Source organism: Cupressus sempervirens, chromosome 2 (assembly GCF_028749045.1).
Source record: "Cupressus sempervirens isolate cs-2001-9-10 chromosome 2, ASM2874904v1, whole genome shotgun sequence".
In the NCBI taxonomy this organism is placed as follows: Eukaryota; Viridiplantae; Streptophyta; class Pinopsida; order Cupressales; family Cupressaceae; genus Cupressus; species Cupressus sempervirens.
The window spans coordinates 181,175,577-181,199,464 of record NC_143119.1 but is presented as its reverse complement, the minus strand read 5'-3'; positions in this window follow the sequence as shown (position 1 = coordinate 181,199,464).

Here is a 23,888-nt window from a genome sequence, read left to right as displayed (position 1 = left end):
TACATTAATGAAGGTTGTCTACCACTTTGTCAACCTCAGAGGAGGATAAATCCAAGCCTTAGAGAAATAGTCAAAACAAAATTGTAGAAACTACTTGATGCTAGCTTTATCTATCTTATATCTGATAGTAAATGGGTATCACTACTGGTTATAGTACCTAAGAAAGGAGGAAAATGGAGAGTTTGTGTAGATTATAGGGAGTTGAATAAGGCTACTAAAAAGGATCATTTTACTTTACCCTTCATAGATCAAGTTTTGGATACACTAGCTGGAAAGAAGTACTTCTCTTTTTTAGATGGATACAGTGGTTATAATCAAATCAGTATTGCTCCTAAAGACCAAGACAAAACTACATTTACCTATCCATGGGGTACTTTTGCATACTCTATTTTACCATTTGGTCTTTGTAACACTCCTGCAACATTTCAACGGGCTGTAATTAGTATTTTTGCTGATATATCACATGATTTTATGGAAATCTATATGGATGACTTTACAACATTTGGAGTTACTTTTGAAGAAGCAATGATAAATTTTGAAATTTTTTTGTTAAGATGTCAAGAACATAATTTGGCACTAAATAGTGAAAAGTGTTTTATGCTCATGCAAGAGGGTGTGGTACTCGGTCATTTCATATCTACTGCAGGTATACAAGTAGACCCAGCTAAAATTGAGGTAATTCAAACATTACCCATACCCACTAAATTAAAAGATATTAGATCTTTTCTGGGACATGCTGGATATTACAGGCATTTTATAAAAGACTTCAGTAAAATAGCCAGTCCCTTGTACAAGTTGCTCACAAAAGAAGCCGAATTCAATTGGATACCTGAGTGTGATAAAGCTTTCCTACAACTTAAGCAACTTTTGACCACAACTCCAATTTTACAAGGCTCTGATTGGAACCTATCTTTTCACATATATACAGATGCTTCTGATTATGCCATAGGTGCAGTTTTAGCACAGAAACACTCAAATCTTGAGAATGCCATTTATTATATCAGTAAGAGTCTTCATGGTCCAGAACTGAATTAAACAGTGACTGAAAAGGAATTGTTAGCAGTAGTCTATGCTCTAAATAAATTTTGGTATTACATCATAGGTTATCCTATCTATGTTCATACTGATCATGCAGCAATCAAATATCTCATGAACAAACCTACTATAACTGGTAGGTTAGCAAGATGGTTATTATTGCTACAAGAATTTGACATAACCATAGTGGATAAACCTAGAAAAAAAAATATCGTAGCTAATTATTTGTCAAGAATCAATCATCATGATACTGGCACTACTTTGGTAGATGATGCATTTCTAGATGAACATTTGTTTCATATTACTGTTAAAGTTCCATGGTATGCAGATATTGCTAACTACATTGTAGCTAATAAGACACCAGTGCATTTTTCTTATAAGGAGAGAAAGCTACTCATATAGAAAAGCTTCCATTTCTCATGGATAGACAATTTTCTATTCTATACTGGACTTGATCAAGTTATGCGCAGATGTGTAAGAGAAGATGAGACATATGATATTTTGCATGCATGTCATAATGAGCCCTGTAGAGGACATTTTGCAACCAAAAGAACAGCTTTCAAAATTTTAGCCACTAGTTACAATTGGCCTACCCTTCATAAAGATGCAATCAATTATACAAGGAAGTGTGACCAATGCCAAAGAATGGGTCACCCAACCAAAATAGATGAAATGCCTCTGAATCCTCAAGTGGTGTTAACACCATTTGACAAATGGGGAATGGACTTTATCGATCCTATTGATCCTCCATCCAATGGAAAGTCTTATATTCTAGTTTGTACTAACTACCTAACCAAATGGGTTGAGGTTAAGGCTATGAAGCATGCCCGTGATGAAAAAGTTGTCGAATTCTTATATGAAGAGATTTTTACATGCTATGGAGTTCCTAAAGAATTGGTTACTGATCAAGGCACACAGTTTACTTCCAACCTGATTTCAGAATTGATGAAACAGTATAACATCAGGCATCATAGATCCAGTTTTTATCATCCACAAGCCAATGGACAAGCAGAAGTTACCAAAAGTGAGCTAGAAAATATTCTAACTAAAACAATCCATTTGCATCGTCGAGATTGGACCAGCCGGTTACAAGAAGTTGTTTGGGCTTATAGAATAACTTGGAAAACCACTACTAGATTAACACCATTTGAGCTTTTGTATGGGAAAGTGGCAATGCTTCCAATTGAATTTGAACACAAGACTTTAAGAACAGCCTTGACCTTAGATATTGATCTTTCTGTAGCACAAAGAGAACACCTCCTGCATCTTAATTCTTTGGATGAAATGCACAAGACCACTTTAGAACACATTGAACTGGTGCAAAAATAGAGAAAACATTGGCATGATTCTCATATCCTCAACAAACAGTTCAAAGCTGGTGACTAGGCATTATTGTATGATTCTTGCTTTAAGGATATGCTAGGGAACCTGCAAACGCAATGGTTAGGACCATATCAAATCATCCATGTCTTTGACAATGAAATAGTTCAACTAACCACAATTGATGATGTGCCTTTCAAAATTCTGATCAATGATCATCGACTTAAACTTTACAAACAGCCTCAAACAAAAGCCGAATTCATGCAACAGTTTGAACAACCAGATCCAACAACTCAAGTATCTCTTCCTGCAGCAGAAGGTGAAAACCTTCTGCCTACTCCTCTTCAACATTAATTCTAATTTGCATGTCCATAATAATAACTTTATGTTCGCATAAAGTCCATTTTATTTTCATTATATTTCTTTCCATTCATATCTTAATCTTCCATCCACCCACCCCACTCCATTTCTTAATCTTCCATCCACTCACTTTCTACATAATTAACTTTTTATGTTTTCAATCAAATTTGCACATGGTGATGGATGCTACCATTTACATTATTTTCACCACCTTTTTTTTGGAGCATGTGACAATCCACTTGGTAGGTATAAATGTTTTCAAACTATTATTCATTTATAAGTTTGTAGATTTTGTTAATTATATATAATACTACATAGTCTCTATAATTATGACGTATTCCAGTCCCTCACCCATACTAGTCTGACAAGTGAGGACACTTGTTGTAAAATTAGCAAGGGGCCAGGGAGTGTCATACTATCCAATGACATGCTTGATTAACTGTGATAATTTTCTAAAATCTTGGCATTACTCTTTATTAATGAGAACTTTTTGCCATAAGTATGCCATGTCAAGTGTTGTACTCCAACTTTCTGAATGAACTTTTTTTTCCTTGTTCGTGCCAAATTTTTCGTGCTAAGCCATGATGTGACCTATTTTAATTTTTTTTTTGACATTTGAACCATGTTTCTGGATGATTTCCATGCAAATTCATGATTTACCTTTACCTAAAGTTTAATTATGGCACATAACAATTGGTTATGGCAACTAATGTTCCCAAAAAGAAGTGGTGAAGCATTTGAGAAATAACGCAAAGTTTTGAAGTTTGAATTCAAAAAGGGAGAGGGAAATGGAGTAGCAGAAGAAGTATCAAGAAATGGGAGGAGGTTTACAGAGAAAAGAATTAGTTGAGCACATTTTTTTGCTCTCTAACGTAGAAGCAGTAAGAAGATTCAATGCATGCGGGTGGTTAGGTTATTGTTTGAATTTAATAGCATATGATGAAGAAGCAGCTACAGAATTCACCAGGACATTTGATGAAGGTGAAGCTTCTATGTGGGGTTTGATAGTAATTACAATAGAAGAACAAATTGTAGAAGTAACAGGGTTACCTTTTGTCGGAAATCATTATCCGAGCTTGCATGACGCTAGGTCAGCAAGGGCCCAGTTCACTACCCCACATGACCCTCCATTGGATGTTACAAAGCAGGGGTGCAAGAGATTGTCTTTGCCACCTCCATACCCTGACCTAGCAATGCATGTCATCAGGTATTTTACTTGTGAAGGCAAATTTTCTCACTTACATGCACACCATTTTAAGTTGCTTAGTTGTATAAGGCACAATATTGCCATGAATCTTCCAAATTTTGTGTATAATATGCTTTGTATTAGTGTGAAAGAGACTCAAAAAGGGAAAGATAATTCTATCACTCACCATGCCTTGATTAAGTTATTAATAGAAAGGTCTCTTAGGGATGTATCACCTTTGACATGGGATGACTTTTTGAAATTTAAAACCCTACAACCCCAAGTTGACCCTAGTGAATGACAGGGTGAGGAAAACATAGTTCCCAATAGTGAGCCTGCAGAACAAAATATTGAGGGAGCTAAAACAAAAAATGCATAAGGGATTGAACAAAAATTTTCTTCCACTCAAGAGAATGTGCCTCCACCTGAACAGGACATCCCTAAACCCACTACTAGTCAAGCTAAAAAGAAACAGAAGTCACCAAAAGAAACCGCTACTCAACAAAAACTTAGTCCTACAATTAAGCAATATAAGAAAAAAAAGAAGGTTCCTGCAGCAACTAATCCTACAGCAGTGATACCGAAATAGAAAAGTAGGCAAAAGACAGTAGTACAAGAAGAGAATCCTTTGCGGAGAAGCCCTAGAATGAGAGGGAAGATTTTTAAAAATCCTATATTGTCTAAAGCAGTTGCTCCAGAGTCTCCTATGCAGATAATTTTTGACCATTCTCTCCTTCACACTGAGATGACAGAAGCTTCTGGTAATCCTCCTGCAACAAGTGAGCAAGAAATTAACGAAACTTTAATGGATTTACCAGGTGTTTCAAGCCATGAGAATGAAGTAGTTCTTGAATGTCATGATTCAAATACTGCCTTAGTCCCATATAAGTCAACATGGATCAATAGTTTGGCAGAACATCTATGGCAGGAATAGAAAAAGAAAGAGGATTATGAAGAAGATAATAGTGTCGTCACCTTGCAAAAACTCCTTTTCAAATTATATGGACAAGATTTATTTGATGAAGCACTATGGAAAGAGGAGAAGAAAAGAATGAGCAAGATCATAACATCACAAAATGAGGAGATTGAAGAATTGAAAGAACAGCTAGAAAGACAGAAACAACACATGGAACATGCACTTAAATTAGGTGATCAAGCTCTTGCTTGCAGACCACCTCCTTGAGTACATGATTTTTGTTTGGAAGAACAATATCTTTTGTTTCAGTTGATGTTAACCCTCAAAAATATAAATGTAGAATTCAAAACCACACAAGATTTTTATGGGTTGTATCAAACCTTACCACCATGGCAGCAAAATCTATTGTGTGAGTTGTATATTTATAATTTTGTCATTCCTGCAAAAACTGAGTGGAATCCTTTGCTCTACATAGGAGATGTGCATTTGAAAGCTTTAATGTCATGGATGTCTAATGAGGCGAATTATGATAAACAACTAGTTAATTACAGAGATGAGGAGAGAACAAAACCTTTACCCTTGAGGGCAAAAAGTAAACAACCAGAAGAAATGCTTTGAGACTAGTTTACATTAACCTATGGGAAGAGTAATCAAAAAGTTAGAAAGAAGGTATTTGCTGCTAGAGCCAAAGTGTATGCTAAATATGAAAACTTTCCCTACTTTGCATTCTAGAGAGCTACGACCAGAGTAAGAGGTAGATGGGCACGGTTACCTTATTCTCTCAAGAAATTAGAGCCACACAGTCCTATTAATTTGGAAGCAGCACTATATAGAGTTCCAAAATATTTAGAACTGGGAAAGCAACTAAGGCCAGAGCTATGGTGTCCTTTAACCATGCAACCTCCAATGCTTTTATGGCCCCTGTATGATATTGATGTTGAAAAACTTGATAAGTTGTAGGAAGACCATAGGCGAGAAGTATGGGAAAGGACCAAAGGATTTTATTACACCTTTAAGAGCAGCAGAAAGGGAAAGACAAAAGTTGGAGAGCACAGATCTTTGACAAAGAAGTGTAATGCTTGAGGACAAGCATTAGTTTAGCAGGGGGTAGATGATGAGTCTAGAAAATGCCTTTATTTTGTTATGTTTTAGATACTTTGTGATACTCCATTAATCCTTGTTTTAACACTTATAAGCCTATGTTTGATAAACCTTTGATGATTTATAGGGTAGAAAAACTATGTCATCTTTTGCCTAAATTATATCTAATATGCAGTATTTCTTATAAATATCCAAATGTGCATTCTTATGCTTGAATTTAGTTTGATGGATGTTTATTTGCAAATATGTCTTATATCATAACTAACCTGATGATAAGGATTAAAGGATGAGCGAAAGAATTTAGAAGTTGGTTACCGACAGCATTCAAGGAGAAATGAGCATCAATGAACAACCACGAAAAGAAAGTTATAACCACTCTAGGAAACATGGTAGCGAATAAGGAGGAGCTTTTACAATCCATTACCTTCTCTTCATTTACATTGTAACAAGCGGATGCTTAGACTTCATTGCTCCCTCCTCAATTCCATTATCCTTCCTTTCTGCTTTCAGTTGTTCTCCTATGTTCTCTCCTACGGACTTAACTTAAGATAGTTACTTTTCTGTTAGGTAATAAAGAGTAGATTCCCTATATATGTCGAGATCGACTCCTGTGTGTGAAATTTTTTAGTTTTTGGTTTTTGATAAGTTTTATCGAGTAAGAGAGAACACTGATTCACAGTTTTTTTGCAGTTGTGTTTTACAATTTTGAATCATGTAATGACTGATTAATGAAATGAATTAGTTCTCTTTAGCTTCTATCCTATGTTAGTTGATTAGAGAAGCCAACCAAGGGGGCCCACTTGGAAGGTGGATTAGATTAGTATAGAATAGATTCATTTTACTAGCATTAGCATTATTTTAAGTAAGACGTAGCTAGTTAATTCCTTCTTGTAGCATCACACTTCATAAACATTCCTGCAGCATCTGCGAGAATAGTCTAGTGGATGATTCGAGATGGAATCTCTGTTATCTTGTCATTGTGTTTCCAACATTCATAGATTCAATAGTTTCCTTCCTTTGCATTTTTACTTTCCTGTAGCATAAGCATAATGACTCATCAAGGTACCTAGTGCACATACTATGCTGACCATTTCAAGTATACGTCCTTGGGTTGACAATCTAAATGCACCTCATGGTAGGGGAAAATTAGTCCTTAGCTTGAATAGATTATTCCTAAGCCAGGCCTAGCGCATGACTATGGAACACCTATTGTGAGGCGGTTCACTTACACTAACTCAGATTGGGCTGGTGATATTGATGATCAGAAGTCTACTTTTGGCTTTGTGTTTTGCCTTGGCTCTGGTCCCATCACATGGTCATGCAAGAAGTAGCATGCTCGAGCACTTTCATCTATAGAGGTTGAGTACAGGGTCACAATTCTTGTTAGTCAAGAGGCTTTATGGCTTTGTTAGTTGATGACTGAGTTTGGCTTTCCTCTTGATCATCCCCCTGTTTTGTGGTGCAATAATTAGAGTGTCATCCACATTTGTCGCAACTCGGTGGAACATCAATGTACCAATCACATTGAGTTACATATGCATTTCATCTGTTAGTTGATCTATGATGGTGTTATTGCATTGGAGTACATTCCTACCACCGGTCAAGTTGCAGACATCTTCACTAAGCCTTTTGCATTGCCTTGCTTTCTTTAGCTAAGGTCAATGCTTGGGGTTATGGAAGTTTTCCTTGAGGGGATTGGTTGAGGCCTTCCTTCCTTCACTTCATGTTTTTTTTTAGCATGTTATTTTTTCCTCTTTTTGGGGGAGAGTTTTTTCCATGTGGTTTTCTCTCTTTCCCCATTTTATAGAGGTTGCATTTTATTGCATTGTACTTAGGTACCTAAAATGGCCTCATTGTCGGGACCCATTTTGCATTTTTTCCTTTCTTTTGTGAGCTTAAGGAATTCTCGTAAGTTGCACTTAAGGGGGGGTGTTAGAGTAAATAAATAATTAATTATTAATTATTTATTCTATATACTTAAGCTTACTTAGTTGACAACACGGGAGTTTGTTCCCTTTAGCATACTTATCTTTTCCACCTCTTGTGGATGTGTACTTAGTTGTGAACCTTATCTCCTACCTCATTCTAGCTTGTTCTACAAGCTTCCATGAGGCCTTTTTATATGGTCTCTCTTTCATTGTAAATTCATTCCATTTTCACATAGCAATTCTAATTTCCTATTATGAAATATTCTCTTGTGCAATATTTGCTTCAAGCTCTTTGCTCCCTAGGTTTCTCTTCAGCAAGCTATTTGCATTGGAGGTGATCTTGGCACATTTTTGGAGCTAGATTCTCAACTCCTACAAAAACATCTAGTTCCAAAAATCCGAACTATAAAAGATTGTTATCATTTCTTTTCAAATCCTCTTCATCAATCATTCTCCCCATTGATATGCCTCAATGTACTCTATATCAAACTATTTTTCACATTGTAATGTCTCCCCTATTGACATTAATGTCAAAGGTTTCAGAAATCATCAATCTCTACAACAATTATCTCTAACTTACTCGTGTGTCCAAAGGCATTGTTCAAAATAACATCTAACAAGAGTCATAGATGACTCTATCCATCATAGATACACCCCCATATAGGAAGCATTAGCATTCTATCCAAACAAACAATAGTTCTTTGTAACACTAGATTGATGCACTTTTGCATATCCACTCTTATGTAGGAAGAGGCATAACACCTAGCATACTATGCAAATACTCAAAAATCTCTTTGGGAAGAGACTTGGTGAAAATATCTGCAATCTACTCTTTGGTACTCACATACTCTAATTTAATTTCTATTTTTACAACTTTCTCTCTCAACATGTGATATTTTATAGAAATTTTCTTAGTCTGAGAATGTAACACTAGATTCTTAGATATATTGACTATGTTAGTGTTATCACAATGTATGACAACAAGTTCATTGAATTCTATCCTTATATCCTTCAACATCTACTTCATCTAAACAAATTGACTACAGTTGTTTATTTCTACAACATATTTTTCCTCTGCTATACTTTGTGAGGTGCAATCCTACTTCTTGCTTAACCAAGACACCAATCTTCCTCCAAGAAAGAAGGCTCCGCCACTAGTGCTCTTTCTATCATCCATACTATCTACCTAATCAGCATTAGAAAAGCTTATAAAGTGAAAGCATTAGATCTTTCATACCACAATCTAAACTCTAGTGTTCCTTTTAGGTATCCAAATATCCTCTTCAATATTGCATAATGTGCTTCTTTGGGATTACATTAAAATCTTCAAAAAATTCCAGCTGCATTTGTTATATCTAGCCTTGTATGAGTTAGATATTGTAACCCTCCAATCATAGATTTGTACTTGTTCTACTCAATAGTAGGTGCCGCATCCTTTGAAGATAACTTGTGTCCAATTACCATAGGTCTTCCAATTGGTTTACATGTTTCAAAACCAAACCTTTTCAGTAGATTTTTTAAATATTTAGTCTAAGAAATAAAGATTCCTTCTTTATCCTACACAATTTATAATCCTAGCAAGCATTTCATTTCTCCTATCATGCTCATTTCAAATTCGTTCTTCATTTTTTTTTGAAAACTTGTCACTTCCATCATCATTTGCTCCAAATATGATATCATCAACAAATATTATGAAAATCATCAATCCATCATCTATTTCTTTCCAATATAGATTACTGTCTAACATAGCTTTGCCAAATCTAATCTTTGTTAAATGCTTGTCCAACCTTGTATACTAAGTTATGGGTGCTTTCTTTAATCCATACAATGCTTTCTTTAGTCTATATATTATGTCTTTATCATCTACTAAAGGAAAACCTTTAGGCTAGTCTACGTATACCTCTTCTTTAAGCTCTCCATTTAGAAATGTTGACTTGACATCCATCTGACACAATTTGAATTTCTTATGTGTTGCATAGGCTAAGAATAACATTACTAATTCTATTATTCCCATAGGAGCATAGGTTTCATCATATTCTATTCCTTCCTTCTATGAGTAATTATTACATACCAATCTTCCTTTGTTCCTTACAACTTCACCTTGTTCATTCATCTTGTTCCTAAATACCCTTTTTTTTTCCTATCACATTGTTGTCTGCAAGTTTGGGGACCAATTCCAATTTCTCATTCTTCACTATCTAATCCAATTCTTCTTTCATAGCTTGCTTCCAATAGTCATATTTACATGTCTCATTTACTTTCCTTGGTGTAACTTTAGATATCAAACGTAGTTCTTTATTGATTCTGCTTCTTGTCATCACACCTTTATCTTTGCTTCTAATGATCTACTCTGGTGGATGATTCTTTGTTATATTCTTACAAAAAGTAGGAGTTATCTCAACTCTTAGCTCTATTCAAGGTTTTCATCTTTATTCCTACCTTTTCTCACCTTCATTCTAAAAATCATTATTAGTCACAAAGAATACTTCATCATTACTTGGTTTAGTAACAACATTCTCATGATTAGAATTGTAATCAACTACTCTTTCTTATATCTTGAATTTCTCATCAACTCTTACATTTTTACTTTCAACAATGGTCTTAGTTCTTGGATTATAACATCTATAAGCTCTAATTTTCAATGAATAACCAAGAAACATACATTCATCACTTCTAGCATCAAATTTACCAATGTCATCATCTCTTTTGATGTAACATTTACTACCAAGTATTCTAAAATACTTAACTACAGGTGAGTGACCAAACCACAGTTCATAAGGGATTTTGTTTGTGTCTTTCTTGACTTTCACTCTATTAATAGTGTAGACTATTTTATTCATAGCTTTTCTCTAAAACATCTTGGATACATCATGCTTAGCTAACACAGCTCTTGCTACTTCTATTATTAACATGTTTCTTCTCTCTACATTATCATTTTGTTCAAGGGTTCTCAGAGCTAAAAACTATCTTTTGATTCCATTAGCCTCACAAAAGATGTTAAACTCATTTGAAGTAAACTCTCATCCTCTATCTAATCTTAAACATTTAATTTGTATACCTGATTCATTCTCAACTCAATTCTTGAATACCTTGAACTTATGAAATGCCTCAGATTTTTGTTTAAGAAATGAAACCCACATCATTCTAGAAAAGTCATCAACAATAATCTTGAAATACCTTTCACCATAGAATCCTTTAGTCTTCGTAGGACCACTAAGATCCATGTGTACAATCTCTGAGTTTTCTATAGTAGTAAACTTCTTGCTAGGAAAAGAAGATCTAGTATGTTTTTCCAATACACACTCCTTGCAAATTGTGTTACTAGGCTTCACAATCTTACTCAAATATCTAACTGTAAACATACTGCTAGTTTTCAAAATTTTGTTAAAGTTTATAGGACAAAATCTCTTATGCCATAACCAAATATCATCTACCTTTGCAACCAAACATGTCATTTCATTGGGATTTAACTGAAATACATTACCTCTAGATCTAGTTTTTGTTCCAATTACCTTTCCATTTTTGTCTCTGATCATGCATATCTTTTCTATGAACTATTACTAATAACATTTATCCACTAGTAGTCCAACACTCAAAAGATTGTGTTCCAAACCATCAATATAATATACATCCTCAGTGTTAGTCTTACCATCAAGAGTTATAGATTTAATACCTTTAACATGGTAAGCTGCATTGTTTCCAACTTTAAAAATGCCTCCATCATGACTTTTGAAGTTGATGAACTTGTTCATATCACCAGTCATATGATGTGAAAAACTACTATCAATTATCCAATCAAGTTTCTTTTCAACCTATGATACCAAATCCATTTTCTCTATACTTTCTTCTTTAATAGCTACAAATCCTATTTCATCATCACTGGCACTTACTACTTATTTATCATAATCATCTTCTTCATTTGCATATAAAAAATCTCTATCTCTTATAGGTTTGAACTTTTCTTTATACTTTTTCTCTCTTTTAGGAAACTTAGATGCATAATACCAAACTCATTACAAGTCCAACATTTAAATATTTTCTTACCATATTTTTATCTTCTTACTAGAAGGGATACTCCTTCTATCTTTCTATCCTCATTAGATTTTCTACTACTGGCAAAATCTCCTTTTGCACTTGTGCTCTATGATAAACTTTGTTGAATGTTTAGGAAAGTGAAAGCTATTTTTGTTTTGGTCAATTCTTTGGATTTTCTAAGCTCATTCTCAACTACTTCAAGTCTCCCAAGTAATGTTTCCTTTATGAAATCTCTAGTACAAGAGATCAACGAATATATCATTTGAATTGCTTGATTAAATGGTGGCATTAATGTCTTCAATATCTTCTAGATCACCTCATCATCTTCCTTGGTTACTCCTTAAGATCTGATACCTATAGTAATTTTTGATATCCTACCTACATATGTTCTTATAGATTCATCTTCCATCATTTTAGCATCTTGAAATGTACAAATCCATCTTTATAGCTTCAATTTCTTAGAATGTTCATCACCTTAAAAAATATTATCCAAAGTTTTCCAAATCTCATGAGAGGTATTAAGTGATTTTACCTAGTTATGCTCAATTTCAGGAAGTGTGGATAACAGTGCTTCTTTATCTCTCATGCCACACATGAAAAGTTCTCTCTCTTCATCGATACAAGTTTCCAAAGCACTTTCAACAATAATTATCTTTTTTTATTTTGTCAAGATCTAATATCCTAGACCCATACTTAGTAGACGTGTCTTCATCTTTTCCTTCCAACTATCATAATTTGTTCCATCAAACTTTACACTATCCTTTATGAATATCTTCACCATGGATCTCCCAAAGTTGTTAAACTTTATCTTCAAGAACCTGATGCTTTGATACCAATTGTTAAAAATAATAGTCCACCAAGACAAAAAAAAGGGGGGTGAATTAGTTATCCAATTAAAAAACTATCAACCTTAATTAAGCTTAACCATTCAATCAAAGTAAATGACAATCATAAGAAGATGCACATACACAATTACACTATACTTTTAATTGGGGAAACCCTTGATCAGAGGGAAAATCCTAGTGGGAATGATGCCCACAAGATGATGTACTGATATAAATATTCCTTATTAGAGGATAAACCCTATTAGAAGTCTATTACAACATTTAGTACATATGATTTTTTGTTAAGAGACTTTGAATCCATGTTAGGAGATTCCAACCCTATTAGGAGTTGTAGGAGGCAAAAGGACCCACTATTCAAACAACTTTGGGGCCAAGACCATTGAATTCACTGCCCAACTAATCTCTCAACTATTCCTTGTAGAATAATTGTCTATACTATTCTTTAACCTCTTTCTTATGTCTTGTCAATTGGACCAATTGCTATCAAACCTTATAGACTAGGTCACAAACCTCAAATCCAAATATCAAACCTTAGATCTCACAATAAAACATTAGCAATGAAATTTTCTCCTACTTCTCTCTGGTCTACTTAAATTTTCATTCCATTCTTCTTGCTTCTTGCAATCATTCATACATTACATACATGATAAATTAAAATTTCCTTTCTTTATGTCAAATCCATAAAACAATTCCCTGAGTCAGCTATTACACCTTCTCAATTAATTATTATATGACATCATTAAGAACACATTACACTTAGAAATAACATTAATCTTTCACCTTGTAACTTGAATAACTTTCTATATGTGTGGATAAACTCAAAGAAAAATTTGGTGAAGGGGGATGAGGAGAAGAAGAAGAAGATAATAATGACGATGATGAAGATGTACCTACCCAAGCACCACTTCCTATCACATAGGGTCAAGGTGAAGACTAGGGAGAAAAGGAAAATAAGAGAAAGGAAAAGAAGCCAGAAAAAAAACCTAAAATTGTTTTGAAACCAAAGCCTATAGTTCTTGTTACTAGGGTTTGCACAAGAACTACTATCAAATAGACTTGGGAGGTTTAGAAACCTAAGGCAAGAGAGTTAGCATAGCTACATGAGGAGATGAACCTATGCAGAGGAAAAGAAGTATATTCTACCAACTACATGAGATGAGGAGAAGACTGAGTCAGATGATAACAACTGATTTAAAGTGCTGAGTCATTGTCCCTCTTCTAATTTGGACGACTTGTGTGAAAATATTAAGAGTAATGTTGATTTAAGTGAATCTACACATGTTGAGTTTGATAAACTTGGGAAGTTAGACATGGATAAAGTAGAATAGTATATATATTTCATAATTGAAACTTTTAATATGACTCCAATTGAGATGGCCAATTCTCTACTGAGAAAAGGTAGAAATATAGTCTCACAATAGAGAGAAATATTAGAGAGACTACACTTGCAAGAGTGATGCCAAATTTGGATAAATCTTAGATGAAAAAAAATATTTATAAGGGAAGATTTTCTTCAAAGTACTGAGCTTTTAACATTTTATAGAACAAGATTGTAGTTGTTGTCTAGCAAAGCACACAAATATGGAAGGAAACCTATGGATTGAAAACACAAAAGGCTATTGAGAAAGCACCTAAAGAAGTTGGTGAAGATAAAGTAAAGGAATATGAAATTGAAGCAACAAATGATGAATATGTGATGAAAGTGCATGGGGAAGGCACTACAAAAGAAATAGTTGAAGAAAACAAATAGACAGACCACAATGTACCAATAGTAAAAATGTCGAGTGCCTATCCTCAAGAAGATATAGTAAAGGTTAAGGATGTGTCTGACACCATCACTCAGAATAGCATCCCCCTAATAGAGGAGGATATGTAAAAGATATAGAATGATTCTACCACCAAGGCACAATCATGCAATCATCTTGTATTCGTGAGTGCGGATGAGATTGAAATAGTATTCATTTCCCCCACTCAATCTATAGAAGTGCAACCTACTATGCATATGGTAGAATACCAAAGGAGAACAAAATATAGTGAGTGTTAAGTTATTCAAAGGTGAAGTTAAAACATTAAAGATAAAGTAGATATCAAGCATCAAAGACTTCAAGTGCCAAGTAAACACTTTTGGACATAGTTATTTTTAATGGCACAAAATTCTATTTAAACTATTTTTTAGCTAACTTAAGGATTGTCTCACTAATACATTTGGCATCTGTGTCGTAATTACGACAACAATGTGTCACCATTGTGATAGTAATAGATGTCATTTTTTTTTAGTCACAAATTATGATGTCTATCCTATACCATGGCAATTACAATGCCCATCCATTGCTATGCAACCACTTTATTGTTACATCAACCCTGTCACAATTCTTGTGGCTGACATCGCAGTTGTGACAGACACCCTGGCAATTGCGATGATAGTTGACATCGCTACCATAGCAACCCTATTGCAATGCTTGTGGTTGACATCCCGATTATGATGGCACCCCATCACAATGCTTGTGGCTAACATTGCAATTGTGGCAGACACCCTAGCAATTGCGATGATAGTTGGCATCACTGCTATAGTAGCCCCGTCACAATGCTTGTGGCTGACGTTGCAATTGCGATGGACACCCTGGCAATTGCGACGGTAGTTGGCGTCAGCGCTACAATAGCCCCATCATAATGCTTGTGGTTGACGTCGCAATTGTGACAGATACAAAGTAAAACAAAAAAACCTCCTAAAACCTACGTAACTTCATTTGGTCACATCTTATATTTGAGTAGGATGGTGTCTTATTAGTGCTCCTTCCATTATTTCATGATATATTATTATTATGCCATCCTATTAGCTATAGGACAAAGATGATTCCTAAACAATCGAATTAGCAATACGATCGATCTACATTGTATTTGGACACTTGGTTTGAGGTTCATCTCATTGATTCCCATTCATCACAAGATCTTTATCTGATTAGACCTCGATAGAAATCATTGAGATTTCTCAAGCCCCAAGCCCAAATTGTGCAGGCTTCAATCTCCACATATCATAAAGCTTGTATATAGAGTTTGACATCCCGTAGCTAGAAGTCGCACCTGCATCACCTCTCAGATGGTGTGAGAATGCTCAGCTCTATATATAGGCTTTATGATATGTGGAGATTGAAGCCTACATGATTTGGGCTTGGGGTTTAGGAAATCTCAATGTTTTCTATCGAGGTCTAATCAAATAAAGATCTTGTGATGAATGGGAATTGATGAGATGAACCTCAAACCAAGTGTCCAAATGCAATGTAGATCGACCGTATTGCTAATTTGATTGTTCAGGAATCATCTTTTTCCTATAGCCAATTGGATGGCATGATAATAATATATCATGAAATAATGGAAGGAGCACCAATATGACACCATCCTTCTCAAATATAAGATGTGACCAAATGAAGTTACGTAGGGTTTAAGAGTCTTGATTTGGTTTGATGTTGGAGGTAGTTGAGAATGATGTAGCTGGAAGCTTCACCTCCCTTGTCTCCTCCCTTTGCCTCACTCCTTCTCAAGCCTTAATATGTCATAATTATGTTGCTTAAATCATTGAGTACTGACAATTTTGCTAAAATTGATTCCTTACATTTCTCTTTTTCAGAAGCTTTCTTATAAAGATAAACTATGATAAAAACAATCTCTTGAACATGCACACACTTTTCTGGCTATGGTGGACTAGGAATGTGCAATATATATTTTGTGCACTACAATATCATGTAGTGAAACCGATTATACAAATATAGAAGTAGTGAAACCATGGAAGCAAAAGCCAGTAAAATTGGGAAGGTTCAATGAAAACAAATATTATGAAGAAAGATTGCAATGATGTGGCATTAGATTGAATACATCAATATATGTAATTGGATCAAAAATATCTCTGCATATTAATGCCAGTAAAATATCTCTGGATCAACAACATATATATATATGGTGAGAGGAGCAACGTCAATGATTTTGATTTTAAGAAGATATAAAGTTGTCAAACTTGGTAGTAGTGGTATAGTTCCTTATTCCTTGGAATGTATGCCCTATTTATGGTAGTATAAAAAATCATCCTACCATTCACCTTTATAAATAGAAGAATTTCAACGCTATGCAATATGGCATGAATTTCTATGGTTGCATGGCTATTTATGGCTGCATGTAATTTTGATATACTAGAACATACAACATCATATTTTATCTGAATTTCATTTCAGTAATAAGCTCTAGTAGTTTGGCATTTCAGTGATAAAATATAGTAGTTTGACATGAAATAACTATAGTGTGATATCAATTTCTAGATTACATTTTAGCACCCCATGTAATGAACAGACATGCATCTATTAAATTTATCCAAGGGCACAAATAAGACCAAAAAAAAAATTATATTTAAGACTATTTTAATGATAAAACACTCTAGCATACGTCTAGTCTGAAATTTGTTGACTGTAGTGGTAAGTTGTGAACATCTTACTTGAAAATTTTAGGTTATAATCTAAAACTTAAGAAGTCTAATAATTAAGAAATTATTATTATCATCACTTCTCAAAACACTTAAATTAGAATCCCAAGAATCTACAATATTTTTCCCAACTCCATATGATAGAATCTTGAGTTATATATTGATATGTCACATAGCGATCTTCAGCGATGTCTATGAAAGAATTGTAAGAAATTAACAAAGACAAGGTAATGTATTCTATTTCTTACTAATCAAAAGGGACACAAATTTTATATTTCAAGAAAGTGTATGGGCCACTTTAGCAACTTGATCATATTATAAAAACCTAAGTTTCCATGCCTTCTTTTGGTAAAACAAAGTCCACTAATCTTTTTCCAATTTAAAGTATCTGAAGTTCCTTTTCCATTATTATTTTTTGTTATATTGTAGATCTTTTTCATTGGGAGAATCTAGTTTAGTAACTATTTTGAGGCTACAGTTCCATAACAGAATTCAGTATATTATTGAAATAGTATAAAGCTTCCTACTTATTCGTTAAAGTCTAAATTTCATTAGAGTGGTTGAAAACTGACTCAGAGTCCTTTTCCACATAATAATCCATTTCATCTCATACAACCACCCAAATTGTATTGTAAATGTAGTTATATTATCTTATGCTTAAGTGTGAAGGATAAGGTTAATTTTAATAGAAAGATAAAGGCATGTGAATAATAGACTACTATAGATTAACTATTTTTATCTAGTTCTCATTTATAAAGATTAATATACAAATAATAAAAACCCAATGCCTATCATTAAAATATATATGAGATGGCTGTGCTATTAATTCAAGTAAATAGGTGGAGCTAATCCAAAATCCAAAAGGGTAAGTACATAGCCCTTAACCCATAAAAACAGTAAATGATCAAAATATAAACAATTGGAAACAATGCATCTAAACCAATTTAAAGAGCCAGGAGAAAGACTGAGAACATATCAGATATTTCTAGTCAATGCACTATTATAGATGAGAAATTGAAATTTTCTACAATAAAGATTCAACTGCATTCAAAAACACTCAATTCGAAAAGATCAATTTGTACTACTGATACCACATTTGGGGGTGAACAGCTAATCCAATATAGAAGGAAGAGTACCAAAGGCTAGTTTTTGTAAAAGGAAAAGTTGTTCATATAGAGTAGCATAGTAATACTCCATACCTTTTCTCTACTATCATTGAAGCTACTTCCAATAACAACCTAGATTCATGCTCTGGCATAGGCAACATTCTCCAGCACATCTGCTCCATTGAGCCCAAATTTATAAGAGTTTCAAACGTGCATTAGAACTTAGAAGCTGGAATTTTGCAAAGAAAAGTGTACAAGTGAAACCAAAATATATTCAACCTTTCCACAATTTTTAGAAGCCTCTATGCTCTGAAGGTTCCTTCAGCATCAATATAAAGTGCTTTGCCTTTGTCGCTTCCTTTATCTAAAGGCAACTATAAAAAGACCACCCTTAGTGTTCGACTGAATCACTTTCAAAATGTGAAAGATTCAAAAAGTATTCCAAGTCATTATCCCTAGCATTGAAGTTAATCAACAATCCTTCCATACACCATAGTTTGTAACCCTTTTTCCAAGAAGCAGGTAGAAATATAATTGTTAGATAACTAATTTGTAACAAACCATCTTATTCTATTAGAATTGTACATCAAATGCCCTACCAAAAACCATGAAGGGTTTTGGGTTAAGAGGCCAACATTGAGTGACTAACATCATGAATGATCCAAATGCATCCAAAAGAGCAAGTATTATATAGATTGGATTTATAATCAAATGAAGAAAATCTGAGAGACACAAAATGAGTAAAAAGCATAGTATGATGTAAAACCCAAAAGAAGGTTACCTGAAAAGTAATGCAAAGAGTGTGGCACAACTGAGACAATAGCTAAAAACCTAGAAAGCACATCCAATAGGTTAGTGTTGTGTAGTAGCTCCATAGAATATGGATCCCAATATCGCGTGCTCAAGAAAGACCAAGGGAGTTGTAGCGGCCAGTGTAGAGTTGGCTCAAAAATATGGGAATGCACAAGTCATGCCACTTCACCTGGCCCTTGCTCTAATGGAGGATGATTCTGGGCTACTAAAACAAAGCATTTTTTCTTCTATGCCCTTACCTGCCTCTTGTGGAGATGAATCACTAGAATCTGTTAGGAGAGTCCTGCGCCAGGACCTAGAAATATTGCCAACCCAGGGCTCTGCTCCTGATGGTATTTTTCATAAGAATGCTCTCAAAAATTGCATCAGATGTAGTGAAGAAGTAGTGAAGGACAAAGAAGGTAGTATTATGGCAGTGGAGCATCTAATGGCCAACATATATTCAATGCAAACCATTTTTTTTTTGAAAACTACATTAAATGCTTAACACTAGTCATGCTCAGCGTAGTGAATATGGGTTTTTAGTACAGATCAATAGGTCTTGTTTGACTTCCTTTTTGACAATATTAATACCTGTCTCTGTGCAAGCACTGTGCTATATGTTTGCACAATACAATTCAATAGAAAAACTTTATTGTTTGATCAGTTAAAAGTTTAAAAAAAAATTGAACACTAACTATTCACTATCCATACAAACATTTATATAATGAAACTTTATACTTGAATAGGAATATGTAATAATTCTAAAATTTTACTGGTTGAAAAAAATTTAGAATAAGCATGCACTGGATGCTATAGTATCCTACCTATGGAAGGAACTAAAATAGGTTTGTAGTAACATTATAATGTTCTCCATGAACCTAGTTGGAGTTTACAGTGTTTCAACTTAGCAAAGATTATGGGAAAAAATTCCATATTGCAATATCTTAGACTCTCTCAGCACCAGCAACAACTATTCTTAGTGAACTAGCAGAGGGCCCATTCGATATAAAATTCAGAGAGTATGGGTGGGAAGATTTGGAACTTGGAGGTAAGCTTTGTATTTGACCATTAACTCATGGATACAATTGATTTGAAGCCCAAGAGTTAGATATATTTTTTAGGAAAGCTATCTAATATGATCAAATCCTAATTCCTTTTGCTTAAAATAACCTCTTCCAAGAAGTGACATATTTAGATAACACAATCCCAAGATAGTACTGATCAAGGCTTTCCCTAGTTAATTATGATAATCATATCATTAGTGATAACATAGTCCCAAGATAGTGATGAGATCCAAGGATGCAATAAAAAAGATACAAGTTTAGAACTTCATGATAGTTCAAAGCATGAAGCCTTAGATGCATAGGACAACAATCTAAACATAGGACAAAATAGAGAAATATTTAGTATCTTATTGAGCTTCACTTTGTTTTGAGAATAGTTTAATATTCTCTACTAAACAAGGCCAACCACATGAAGGTGGAAGCTCATTTGGCCCCACCTCCCTCCCCCTATCATCACTCTACATTCCCCATTAACATCTAACATTCATTCATTCTTTTAACCATTAATAAAACGTAACATTCAATCAATATAACGTTCATTAACACATTAGATTCATTAACATGCAACATTCATCAATATTTTGCATTAACACATAATTCATGAACATTCATTAGCACATAATTAAATTCATTGAGACATAAAATTCAGTCATTATCAATTAAGGTATGTAGATGACAATCATTTCTTTTTTTTCTTTCTATTTCTTTTCTATATGTAAGCTCTAAGAGGAGCATCAATGTCATCATCAATTCCCCCTGCATTAGTTATTATGTTCTCTTTTCTTGATGATCTCAAATTCCTATGATGTTGCAAAGGGGAGTCCTGTGCAATAACAAATAAAAGAGTTAAATTAAAAATAATTTATTATAATTGTTACAAGTATTTAATTATTTTAAATAATATAACTGTGGCACTCTTTACCTGATCTAACCACATCATTTTGTTTGGACTCAATGTCAACATGCTCATGAACATCAACCCCTCGATCCTCTGCAGCTGCTATACACATGTTACATTAATCCAAACACCAATTGCAATTACATATAAAAAAATTAATAGAAAAATGTATACCTCCACCATTGTGATGCACATCATGCGAACCTTTAGCATCCATAGATTGTGTAGAAGGATTGTCAGGCTGCATTCCAACATCCTATGCATTGTTATCATTGCTTGCTTAAAATAGATATATTCACTTTATATTAGAACTTAACATCAAATAGACTAATTGGTAAAGTATTCAATTTGAAATAAATTTCATTTAGCTTATTTACCTATGGCTTAGATGCATCATTATTAGAACCTTCCACACTAATTTTAGCTCGTAGCCATTCAGCCACGGCTCTATAGCCTTGTTCGAAGCCAATTCTCTTTTCCTCTTCTGTGAGGCAACTCTTGAACTCTAAGCCATGCATTTTTGCATGGTATGGTGAATTTTATTTGCATTGTTCATCAACCAATGGAGGGTAGTTAAAATATCAAAAGGAAATGGTAAATAGTTAGCAAGATTTCCAACCCTTGTTACACCTTATTTTGGTCATGTTGGAGTTGTTCTAAACTATCTTTGGTTTTTGGGAGTCCTAGAGGATCCAATTGCACTCTTGGTTGGGTGTATAGAATAAAGTTCAAGTGTTGCAATCTGTCCTGTGACTGGTAACAGCAAGTTTTCCTTAGACCTGATTTGTTTTGGGTTGTGTTGATGTTTGTTTTGGTTTCCATTTATGTTAGAGGGTTGGAATTGTCCAAAACACTTGGTGTCAAGGTTGGGTGTATGAGTCCTTGAATGGTACAAGGGAGAAGTAACTAGTATGCAACCTTATGTGATGAGTTGGGTCCATGAATTAAAGGAGCAGTTGTAACAACATATTAGTTCCTTGTTTGAAGGTGAATCAAGCCTTGAATGTTCTTGTGGAGAATAGAGGATTGGGGTGATAACTTGAATTGCTTAGTTGTTCCAAGGTGCTAGGAGTTTGTTGGTGCTTCCAAAGCATGTTACTCTGCATCATATATTGGTGTAGAGGAACACTAAGATCCAAGTTGAGGATCAGGAGCATAGACAAGCTAGTCTATCCTAGCATTTTCCATCACAATATATAAAAAATTTGATACAATTTTTCATTTACTAATACTTACAACTCGTGCTTGAAGTTTCAAAAGACCACCAGAGCCGAGCTTGTGTGTCCCATGCTTTTCTAGTCTTACCTTTGTTTCCTTTTATGTGTCAAGCAATCTATGAAAAGTTTGAAATATGTTAGATAGTATAAATATAGAGGTTAATTAGTATATAATTACATTCTCAATAGTATCACATACCTTGCTATACTCTCTACTAGTGTAATATTATTTTTCTTGTCAGCTTTATACTTTCCATCCAAAATTAGAGCCTACCACTCAGCCTCAGGAACATAGGGCGAACGCTCGTACTTGGGGTTATCCTATAATTTTTTTCTATACTGGTCCCTAATGTACTTCAAACATAAACACAATTTTTCAAGGAGCTTGTTTCTCTTGAATGCATGAGGTCCAAAGAGTTGGGTCATGCTCTCTATATGATCATCCTTCAACTTTTTGTCTTGGATATCCACCATTTAAGTTAAAAAAAACATGTTAGCCTCATAAATGAAGTGAAGCTACCTTTAATATAGTTCAAGAAATGGATGAAAAAGAAAACTATTCTAGCAATGATATGAAATCAAAATAGTGGTTTGGGGTTTTAGTTAGGATATGATGTTCCACCAGGTATGTAGGGTGGGCCCGAATATTCACAAACACTAATCACCAAGCTTTTTCCAAAAAACATCATTCCCTACAAAACAATCATGGGATCATTAGTCAATGAAGAGTGATCAAAAACTAAATTACTATTATATCACTATAGAATAATAATAACTTTAAAGTACCTAGAACTTTGGCTACTTTTAATGGAATGCCTTCATCATCACTGACAATCAATATGACATCCTTCACTGTTCTCGTACTATGAACATAGGAACATCCAAGAAATCATGTTGCAGCTCCTATTGCAAAAAGTTTCATAAGTCCTTGTCATGAAGTATAAAAGAACAAATGATAATTGATGTTAAAAAGTTGTAAAAAAAAACTGTTTGTTTCTGTCATAAGAGAGAAAAAGAGGGATTTGTGTACTAGTAGATGGTGCAACAGTCGATGCCTGTAAGCTACATGTTGTTGACTTTGTAGTCGAAAAGAGATTTTTGGTTGTCCTAGATGGATGCAGCATCATCATAGGATACAATTGATTTGAAGCTGAAGAATAAAATTTTTAGAGCATGCATAAATATAGAATGTGTGGACTAGCACGGACAAGATTGTTAGAGCATTAAAAAAAAAGATTGTTCGAGCATGTATTGTCAATGATTATGATCAGTCCTATATATATTCAGTGGAAAACACAAGTGGGGAATGGAACATGTGATCTACTTGAACCACTTACAACACCCTCATCATGGGAATCGGGCTCAAAATCACACAAAAAACTTTGTAAAGACAACGCATCCATATTTTAATTAATGCCATAAAAGAGCATAACATAAAAACCATTATTGAACTCTTATTATAATTAAAAATTTCATTAATACTTACTTTTAAGGTTTTAGAGGTGTGCAACAATTCAGATCCCCTATTTTTTTTTCCTAAGTAGTAGGCTTTATGGTTGCCAAACATATAATTTCTCTGCCAATTTTCTTTAGCACCTTTTTAATCGAACCGAT